This window comes from Suncus etruscus, chromosome X (assembly GCF_024139225.1).
Source record: "Suncus etruscus isolate mSunEtr1 chromosome X, mSunEtr1.pri.cur, whole genome shotgun sequence".
In the NCBI taxonomy this organism is placed as follows: domain Eukaryota; kingdom Metazoa; phylum Chordata; class Mammalia; order Eulipotyphla; family Soricidae; genus Suncus; species Suncus etruscus.
In genome coordinates, this window is record NC_064868.1 from 16,658,277 (window position 1) to 16,669,513 (window position 11,237).

The 11,237-nt window shown below is 41.9% G+C and overlaps 1 non-coding gene across 1 annotated transcript; it reads right to left on the bottom strand.

Moving 5' to 3' along the window:
* Window positions 1–2,544: 2,544 nt before the first annotated feature.
* Window positions 2,545–2,761, bottom strand: LOC126000052 (small nucleolar RNA U3). The gene has a single exon (XR_007492437.1). It is a non-coding gene; the product is annotated as a small nucleolar RNA U3 (small nucleolar RNA).
* Between the last annotated feature and the right edge of the window lie 8,476 nt (window positions 2,762–11,237).

The following is an 11,237-nucleotide window of genomic DNA, read 5'->3' on the forward strand; positions in this document are numbered from 1 at the left end:
TAAACAGTGATTAAGATGCTTGCACTGCCTGAAGTCAACCCAGGTTCCCCTGAGCAGAGCCAGGCATAAGCCCTGAGCACCACCAGGTATAACCTACAAAAAAGACAAGAAAACAGGCAGGAAAAAAAGACTAAGAGAAAAAGAACTAATATTTCTTGTACTTTTATCATGGACCAGGTATAGCACTAAGAATGAACATGATCTCTTTTAATCTTCCCAACATCATCTATGGAATAAAACATATACCTAAGTAGAAAGAGGGTTTTAGAGATGTCAACCAGCTTGCCTGAGTTCACACAGCTATTGAGAGGCAGGGTGACTGTCTTCAGCCCCCAAAGGCCACATTCTCTCACCACACACTGGCTCTTTTGCAAAAGACCTGACACCACACTATGTTTTATCAAAGGAAAGAGAGTATTGGTGATCCCTTTGGCTTCACAACGCCCCTTTTTCATTGACAGTGTTTACTGAAGTTGGTGGCAATATCCCATTTCAGGAGTTCTCCTCTGATATATTATGTACTCTGGCTACCAGTCAGGAGCTTAGTAAAACAATTGCCCTACTCTCTATCTCTCACTGAAAATATACTTCTCTGTAACTTTGTACCTGCCTGAGTTTACCTACTGGATTCTGAGCTGCTTATAATCACAGTTTCTATTTCTTTTGCTCTTTTTTGTTTGTTTTTAATTTTTTTTTTTGGTTTTTGGGTCACACCTGGCAGTGCTCAGGGATGACTCCTGGCTGTCTGCTCAGAAATAGCCCCTGGCAGGCACGGGGGACCATATGGGACACCGGGATTCGAACCAACCACCTTTGGTCCTGGATCGGCTGCTTGCAAGGCAAACGCCGCTGTGCTATCTCTCCAGGCCCTAATATTTTTATTTAAGCACCATGATTACAAACATATTTGTAATTATGTTTCAGTCATAAAATGAGCATCCCCCTTCAGCAGTGCAACATTCACACCACCAATGCACCCCATCTCCCTCCTCCCCCATCCTCTGCCTGTATTCCAGACAGGCATTCTACTTCTCTCACTCATTATCATTGTCATGATAGTTGTTAGTGTAGTTATTTCTCTAACTGCACTCACCATTCTTTGTAGTGAGCTTCATATCATGATCCGACTTCAGCCTCATCTCTATTGTCTCTGGGGATTATTACAGTAATGTCTTTAATTTTTCTTTTTTTGGGGGGGCCACACCCGGCGGTGCTCAGGGATTACTCCTGGCTGTCTGCTCAGAAATAGCCCCTGGCAGGCACGGGGGACCATATGGGACACCAAGATTCGAACCAACCACCTTTGGTCCTGGATCGGCTGCTTGCAAGGCAAATGCAGCTGTGCTATCTCTCCGGGTATGTCTTTAATTTTTCTTAAAATCCACAGATGAGGGGCCGGAGAGATAGCATGGAGGTAAGGTGTTTGCCTTTCATGCAGAAGGTCATTGGTTCAAATCCTGGCATCCCATATGGTCTCCCAAGCCTGCCAGGAGCGATTTCTGAGCATGGAGCCAGGAGTAACCCCTGAGCACTGTCGGGTGTGACCCAAAAACCAAAAAAATAAAATAAAATCCACAGATGAGTGAGATTATTCTGTTTATCTTTCTCCCTCTGACTTATTTCACTAAGCATAATAGTTTCCATGCCCATCCATGTATAGGAAAATTCCATGGGCCCAGAGAGATAGCACAGCGGCATTTGCCTTACAAGCAGCCGATCCAGGACCAAAGGTGGTTGGTTCGAATCCCGGTGTCCCATAGGGTCCCCCGTGCCTGCCAGGAACTATTTCTGAGCAGACAGCCAGGAGTAACCCCTGAGCACCGCCGGGTGTGCCCCCCCCCCCAAAAAAAACCAAAAAAAAAAAAAGGGAAAATTCCATGACTTAATCTCTCCTGACAGCTGCATAATATTACATTGTGTATATGTACCATAGTTTCTTTAACCACTCGTCCGTTGTTGGGAATGGTTTGGTTCCGGATTCTGGCTGTTGTAAATAGCACTGAAATGAATATAGTTGTGCAGAAGGCATTTTTGTATTGTGTTTTTGTGTCTGTGGGGTATATCCCTAGGAGTGGTATAGCTGGATCATCTGGGAGCTCAATTTCCAGTTTTTTGAGGAATCCCCATATTGTTTTCCATAAAGGCTGGACTAGACAGCATTCCCACCAGCAGTGAATGAGGGTTACTTTCTCTCCACATCTCCAACAGCCAGCACTGATTGTTCTTATTCTTTGTGATGTGTGCCAGTCTCTGTAGTGTGAAATGGTACCTCTTTGTTTTGGTTTGCATTTCCTTGATGATTAGTGATGTGGAGCATTTTTTTTCTTTTTTTTTTTTGTTTGTTTGTTTGTTTGTGGTTTTTGGGTCACACCCGGCAGTGCTCAGGGGTTACTCCTGGCTCCATGCTCAGAAATTGCTCCTGGCAGGCACGGGGGACCATATGGGACGCCGGGATTTGAACCGATGACTTTCTGCATGAAAGGCAAACGCCTTACCTCCATGCTATCTCTCCGGCCCCACATTTTTTTTCTTTTTCTTTTTCTTATCACTCAGACTGCATCCTCTCCCTCTACCCTTTTCGGAGAAAAGGGAGAACGATCATCAATGGCAAGAGGCAGCCGCAGAAGCGACACCTAGAGCCGGCTTCACGCTCAGGAGAGGACGCTCTGGCTCCTCCTCGTGGCTTCGGGTGCTCTTCTACACTATCAGAGAAACTTCTCTAGTAACATGCTATAGAAATGATCCCTGAAACTATAGTCTTGATGTGGAGCATTTTATCTTCTGTCTTTTGGCCATTTTTACTTCTTTGAGAAAATGTTTATTTTCCCCCTCATTTTTTATGGGGTTAGATTTTTTTTCTTCTTAAGTTCTGTCAGTACCTTGTATATCTTATATATTATTAGCCCCTTATCTGATGGGTATTGGGTGAGTAGTTTCTCCCATTCTGTAGGTGGCTTTTGTATCTTAGTCACTATTTCCTTTGAGGTACAGAAGCTTCTCAGCTTAATATAGTCCCATCTGTTTATCTCTGCTTCCACTTGGTTGAAGAGTGCTGTTTCCTCCTTGAAGAAGTCTCAAGTCTCATGAAGTGTTTTACCTACGTGTTGTGCCTTATGGTTTCAGGTATGATATCAAGGTCTTTAATCCATTTGGATTTGACCTTTGTGCATGGTGTTAGATGGAGGTTTGAGTTCGCTTTTTTGCATGTGGCTGACCAGTTATCCCAAAACCACTTGTGAAAAGGCTTCCCCTGTTCCACTTTGAATTTCTTGCCCCTTTATCAAAGATTAATCGATTGTTACTTAAAATATTACTGAGTACGATATGTAAGCCACTGTGATTAAAATAAAAATTATAAATTAAAAAGATTAATCGATTATATGTCTGGGAAACATTTTTGAATACTTAAACCTATCCCACTGATCTGAGGGGGGTTCTATCTCTATTTCAATGCCATGCTGTTTTTTAATCTACAGCTATATCACCCTAAACATGCCCAATCTCATCTGATCTCTCTCTTTTTGGGGAATAGATAATTCCCACTGTGTTTTGTCCAAGTAAGGACACAAATCATTTCACCAAGCAAACCTACCACTATACTGTCATTAGAAAATCATGTTTCCTTCCTAGGTAGTTTCCATAGTATCACAATTCTTTTTTTTTTTGGTTTTTTTTTTTTTGGTTTTTGGGTCACACCAGGCAGTGCTCAGGGGTTATTCCTGGCTCCAGGCTCAGAAATTGCTCCTGGCAGGCACGGGGGACCATATGGGATGCCGGGATTCGAACCGATGACCTCCTGCATGAAAGGCAAACACTTTACCTCCATGCTATCTCTCCGGCCCCAGTATCACAATTCTTAACATGCCACAAAGAGTCACCCCAGAGAGCTATAAACTTCTATTGACTTCATAGTAACAAAGGGATTTAATAAAGCCTCAAATTTCCTATTAAAGCCTATCCAACATCCATCTAATGCTTAACAAGATTTAGCAAATTAAATTTAATGATGTTTTGATATCCAAAACATAAAATTATAAAGGAAAGGAGGTGAGGTGATTGTAATCTTTATTTTATTTCTTCCTTTTTTCTCTGATTCTTTGAGTCTAATATTTCTCAATTCATCTCTTTTTTCAGTTAACATTTCTGGGCACAATAGCATTTGACTTACATGAATGTTCACAGACTTTTTCAGCTCAAAGTAGCTATGCTAGCTTCATAATAGCAAATCACCACAATTTTTAGAAGAGTCTAGAGGCTTCTAAAGGCTAGGAAGTCAAGATACTGGCAAGGGGAATGGAAGGAGGCCATTTTGAATATGACTGTTTCTTGGGATACTTTGCTAACAACCAGTAAGTAATCCCTGGGCTCTTGTAGAACTGTATTTTTCTTTAGGAAAAGAAGTTTCATAAGAGAACATTAAAGGGACTACTGGCCTAATACGTGAGGCTTAGAGGCAAATTTACTTATAAAATGTCACAGTGAAGTAGAAGAGCTAAAATATTAACAGTTAGTGGGCCAGAGTGGTGGTGCAAGGCATTTGCCTTGCTCGTGCTATCCTAGGACAGACTATGGTTCGATCACCTGGTGTCCCATATGGCCCTCAAGCCAGGAACAATTTTGAGTGCATAACCAGGAGTAACCTCTGAGCGTCACTTGGTGTGGCCCAAAAAACATAAATAATAAAATAAAATATTAACAGTTGGGAAAGGCTTTGGAACTATATTAAAAAGCAAAATGGCTGATAGAAAGGTCTATCATGGACAAGACCTTGCAGAACAGGGCTGGTGGTGAGCTAGTTAGTTTACTAAGCACTGGTTTAATCCATCCATTTGCATATTCATATTTAAATGTGGGCCAAAAAACAAAAACAAAACCAAACCAAGCAAAAACAAGCAAACAAAAAAAAAAAACACTAGACTGTAACAGCTCCTCAATAATCTAAGAAACACTTTGACAATAGACTTGTTTATTATCCTTTTTTTTTAGTCTTTGGGCCACACCCAGCAGCGCTCACAAGTTACTCTTGGCTCTGCTCTCAGAAATCGCCTTTGGCTCTGGGGACCATATGGGATGCCGGAGATTGAACCCACATCTGTTCTGGGTCAGCCGCATGCAAGACAAATGCCCTACCTCTGTGCTACCACTCCAGCCCCTAGATTTGTTTTCTTGATTATGTTAAAATAAATCTGATCTCATTGATCAGACCTTGGAGTGCAGGTAAAATTAGCTTTTGGTGTTTTGTTCTTCTTTTTGTTTTTGTGTCAGGATTTGAACCTAGGACTTCACACATGCAAGGCAAGGCAAACACTTTACCGTGGAGCCATATTTACTGTCACATTTACTCTTTATGTATTGATTTGGTTTTTGGTTAAAAGAAGCTGCTTTAATTTGGGGGCCACACTCATCTGTGCTCAGGGTTTACTTCTGTCTTTGTGCTCAGGAATTACTCGTGGAGACCTGTGGCCACCATATGGGGTACTGGAATTCAACCCTGACTGGTTATGTGCAAGGCAAGTTTCTTACCCACTGTAATGTTGCTCTATCACCCAAAAAAGGAACTATTTTGAACACACTAACGGGGAAGAAGAAACCATTGTGATCAAAGCTTACCTTTTTTGAACTTATTCTCTCTTCTCCACGCTGTTTCATTCTTCTCTTACCCTTTCTCTCTTTCTTCATTCCTCAAAAATGTTCCCTTACATTGCATGGACCAGGCAAGTGGCTGGGTGGCAGCATACTTGTCTAGCAGATGTTAGCCCCTGGGTGAAAATTCTTCTATTGCTTGGTCTTCCAAGCACCTCTGTGGTGACCTCCAAGGCCGTTTAGCTAGGTGTGACCCAAACAATATCCACAATAAAAGAATGAATTTCACGAGAATGGTTGAGGAATCTGGTGTTCAGTGTAATTAAGGCTTTGTTTGTTTCAATCTCCTCTTCTTCCTCTGTTGATCTTGCTGTGATGATCAGGTCGCACACACAGTTGTGATGTCCACACACTCAGTGTGGGGTGCTGAAATTAGAAACCTGGCCAGTTGAGTGCAGGTACATGCCCTGCCTATTATATTACCTCTCCAATTACAGTACTTTTTCTTTATTAGCTTTTATTTTATCTTATCTTTGTGAGTTCAAAGTGTGTTATTCCAGAAGTCCCCCACATTGAATAATGCACATACAGAGGTTTCATTTTTTTTAAGATTTTCATATAGGGGCCAAGAGTAATCCAGATATAGCTGGGTGTGACCCAAATCCTTCCTACATTATAAGTTAAATGTTTATATAGGGGCAGGAGAGATAGCACAACAGTAAGCATTTGCTTTACATACAATTGACCCAGGTTCGATTCCCAGCATCCCAAAAAAGATTTGAGTGTAGAGCCAGGAATAACTCCTGAGTACCACCAAGTGTAGCCCAAAAAGCAACAAAAATGTTTGTTTATTTTTGAGCCACACCTGTGCTTAAGTCTTACTCCTGGCTCTATACTCAGGGATTATTCTTATCAGGGCTATATGGAATGCCCAGCATCTAACCCAAGTTGGAGACATACAAGCACCCTACCTGCTCTTTTATCTCTCTGGCCCTTGACTTTATTTTATTTATTTATTTATTTATTTATTTATTTATTTATTTATTTATTTATTTATTTATGTTTTGGTTTTTGGGCCACATCCGGTGATGCTCAGGGGTTACTCTTGGCTATGTGCTCAGAAATCACCTCTGGTTTGGGGGACCATATGGGATTCTGGGGAATCAAACCGTGGTCCCTCCTAGGTTAGCGCATGTAAGACAAATGCCCTACTGCGTGCACCATCGCTCCTACCCCTGGCCCTTCACTTTAAATTAAAAAAGTCAGAGGCCGGAGTGATAGCACAGCAGGTAGGGCACTTGCCTTGCATGTGGCCAACCTGGATTCAATCCTTGGCATCTCATAGGATCCCTTGAGCCCACCAGGAGTGATTCCTGAGCACAGAGCCAGGTGTGGCCCAAAAATTAATCAGTTGTTTTTGTTTTGGTTTAGCATCACATTAATATTATTGTTTTATTCTTGCAGAGCCCTTAGAGCCCATCCCCATCCCAGGATGTCAGTATCCCCCCACCATTATTACTCGGCCCCTTTTCCACTGGCACATTTTATCATCTTACAGTTGTTGACAGTAGCTCTGAGTGTGTTGCCATTGGTAATTGTCTAATCTCTCTCTCCTTCTCTTACCCTTCTTTGTTCCTTCCTTCCTCTTCCATTCTTTCTTCTCCATCTCTTGTCTTTTCCTTTCTCCCTCCTTCTTCCTTTTCTTCTTCCCTTCCATTCTTTTTCTGCCCTTGCCTTCCATCCTCTTTCTTTTCTACCCTTTTGTAGCATGCAATGGTCACATACTCCATGACAAGCTGTATCTTAGACCCTGAGGATTCATACTTGAGGAAGATTATATGATTCCTGGTTTCCAGACTAGAGACAGTTCATGCCCATTTCCTGCACAATGTACACAGTTCAAATAAAGAGGCAGCCACCGAGAAGAGGTACTCATTGGGCCATGAAGGAGTTTGGGGTAGGAAAGAGGAGAGAGAGGACTTCCAGAGAAGCAGTATCAAACCAGAGATGGAAGGGAATGTTTCCCCAGAAAGAAGCAAATTGAAGTGAGGGGTTGGGAGGGAAAGGGGGAAGCCAGAAGCGGGAGGGGAAGAGGAAAGAACCCAGCATTCAAAGTAGAAGGATCAGATGGGCTTGAAGATAGTCAATGTGGCCCCCCCCTGCAGGTGGCTCAATGGGTTGAGTGCATACTTTGCAGGAGGCCCAGTTTGATCTGCAAGGCATTGTGCCTCTACAAAGAGCTAGGAGTAACCCCCAAGCACTGCCAGATTGCCACCTCAAACAAAATTAAAAGTAAAATATCCTATAGATTTTGATAAAACTCTTTGGGGCCACATTCAGTGATTCTCAGGGCTCTCTGTGCTCAAAGATCACTCTAGGCAGGCTTGGAGGACCATCAAGGATGCTGAGTTCAAACCTGGTTCAGTATCTCTCAAGGCAAACTGCCCTACTTGGCTATGGCTCAGGCCCAGTAATTTTTGTTTTGTTTTGGTTTTGTTTTAGAGCCACACCTAGCAGTGCTCAGGCTTCTCCTGGGTCCTCATAGAGGTGTATCACTCCTGGCAGGGCTTAGGGGAACATATGCAATTTGGAAATCAAACTAGGGTCATCTATAAGCATGGCAGTTGCCTTACCTGCTGTACTATCTCTTTGGCTCAGGTAAGAATATTAATTGGTGCAAATCTGAATTTACCTTTAAGAAAATAATCATAGTATTTATCCAACTTGGATTCTGAAAACAATGTGTACCTAAAAGCAAAGAAAGAAATCAAATGTGTCTCCAGGTATATGCAATTTAAATGTTTTCTACCTGTGACTCTTCAGTTTGTATGATAAATCTATGCATTTGAGCTCTGAATAAAGACAATAGAGCTTCTGGGTTGATTCTCCACATTTTTCCAGACTTACTATACACAATAAACTTCTTTTCAGAAAAAGCAGTTTCAACCTAGGATTCTTGACAGCTTCATTTTCAGGCCAGTCAGTGAAGATGAAAACTAAGCTGCCCAAAGAGAGTTGGCAAACTAGTTTACTCGGGCTAATTAAAAATTTCTAAACCACAGCCATCTTGTCTTCAGTGCTAATATGAACAACCAAATGTTATTTCCAGTAGATTTTTCCCCTTTCCTCATTCTTGGCAAGTTGGTACCTCTTTGTGCAGTTGGGGAGTAGCAAGTCCCCCCCCCCAAAGATAGAAATGATCTTTGTACTAAACACATAGTGGTATTATCCTGCACATTCAGTGCTGAAGTCCAAGTTCAATAATTTTAAACGTGAGTGCTTAGATTTAGGCTTTGACAGAAGAAAAAAATCTTAGCAACTATATACCTCTGGCAGAATATTTCATGTGGTCAATGTTATTTACTTAGACAATTGAAAAATGACTTGATTGCAACCATGTTGAAAATCTTGGCCAAGGCCTGAGCTTTCCTTACACTGGATTTTTCCTTATGAGAAATAAGTTCCTTCATCTTGTGATTTTCATTTGCTTCGGCTCAGTGACCCAATGTGGCTCCAGAGCCATACTTGATAAATCTTGATTCCGGAGGAAACAGAATTTGCATTACAGATTTTTGCAGATGAACTGCTCGAATCAACCATCGTCTGTTAGGCTCCAATAGTGACATTGGTGTATCACCTGGGTATTGGGCACATAAATAAGTAAGTCATGGATGACTTCCAGATGTTTTCCCTTTTTTTTCACCCACTGCTGCATCTCCACTACCTCTCTCTTCTTTCAATGAAATACTTTGATTTTCCAAGTTGCCCCAGAGACTTGCCTAAATGCTCTGTTTCTAATGTACATTCAAACAGCATCATTGTGTATTGGGGAAAGATGGTGAAGGCTACAAGTGTTCCTAGTTTTGTTCATAAACACACTAAATGCTAATGTTTGGGCATTGACCCCTGCCTATTGGATTGGATTTCGAAGAATCTGCATCTCTACTTTTCACATCTCTATGGGTCCCATTTGTTAGTCTTGAAATGCAAAAAGAGTAGAGTCTGAACTCTGTAAGTCTGGGTAACACTTCAGCACTAATGGGATTCACACTTTGCTGGATGCGACCTTGTCACTCTAATCTTTGCTTACATCAACAGAAGCTACTTGAGATTTGCTTTTCTTCTTCCCTGCAAGGTTACATTCATTTCTCTTTCCAGCTTGATAGGCTGCCTGTTTGTTCTGGTCTGGATTTTATGGCGCGTGCGAGTGTGTGTGTGTGTGTGTGTGTGTGTGTGTGTGTGTGTGTGTTTGTGTGTGTGTTTAAAAGGAGTTTTCCAACCCTGCATTCTCAATGGGCTGTGCTCAAGTTTGTAAGTCCTTCTTGAGCTGGCTAAATAAATGGTATTTTGTCTTGATAAATTCAAGAAAGTTTGCTGGTGAATGGAATTTTTTTTAAATCAGGCTACTATCTGCAAATTCATTTTCGGACGGATGTTGGAAAGGCCTCATACAATTGAGTGTGTGGACTTCATGTGGTCTCAGGCTAGCATCTGCTGATCTTTTTTCCAGCCATTCACTCAAAAACTATTGATTCTTCCTTAATTCTGAGGCAAATTCATTTTTCCCATACGATATCTCAATGTTGCCTTCCTCTTTCTTTGTGCTGTTCTCTTTATAAGGGTTTTTCTTTATTCTTTGAGATCTTTTTTTTTTTTTTTTTTTTTTTTTTTTGGTTTTTTGGGCCACACCCGGTAACGCTCAGGGGTTACTCCTGGCTATGCGTTCAGAAGTCGCTCCTGGCTTGGGGGACCATATGGGACGCCGGGGGATCGAACCGCGGTCCGTCTCCTAGGCTAGCGCAGGTAAGGCAGGCACCTTACCTCCAGCGCCACCGCCCGGCCCCAATTCTTTGAGATCTTAATTACTTAAATGTAAAGAACATTTTGCAATTTATGTTCACCCTATTTCCTATGACTCATATTTTCCACCGTGCCTGAACTCTAAAAGATATTAATCATAAAGAAAAGTATAATAACTTTGGATATTATTGTTGTTGCTGTTGTTGTATTTTTATAGGTTACACTGTAGGATAAATTTACCTTTCAGTTACAATGCAGTAAACCTTCAAGGCTCTGAGTTAGCCACTATACCTAATCTATATACCTAATCAATACCCAAAGTCACATAGAGGCCTATGTGAAGTGAAAAGATTCAACCAGGTTTTGAATTGCGTATTTGTGATCCTCTGACTAAAGTGGGATACCCTGATGTCCAGAATTGGATTCTGCTCCTTAGAGGCTTAGTAATGGCTGAATAAAGTAGAACCCAATTATTTGGGATAAGAAAAACCAAAGCAGATTTCCAGCCACATCTATCAAATCAAAGGCAATGACTATTCATTGGCCTAGCTCAGTGGGAGAGTTCAATGGGTGAGCTCAATGGTTGAGCTCAGTGGGAGAGCTCAGCGGGAGAGTGCAGTGGGAGTGCTATGCATGAGTAAGGGCCTGGGTTGGATCCCCCATGCCACAGAAAAAGGGAAAGCAAAAAGGAACCAGCCTTTTAGCAAAAGTCACTAGGACAAAGCTTCCAGCTGGCAGTAGAGTTTTGCTTACACCCAAGATCAGCTCTTTGGGGGTCCCAAAGAGCTTCATCTGGGCTTTACTGGTGCTAAAAAGTGGTGAGGCCAGTGTTGGTGTGCTGGGAGCTGTCTGTA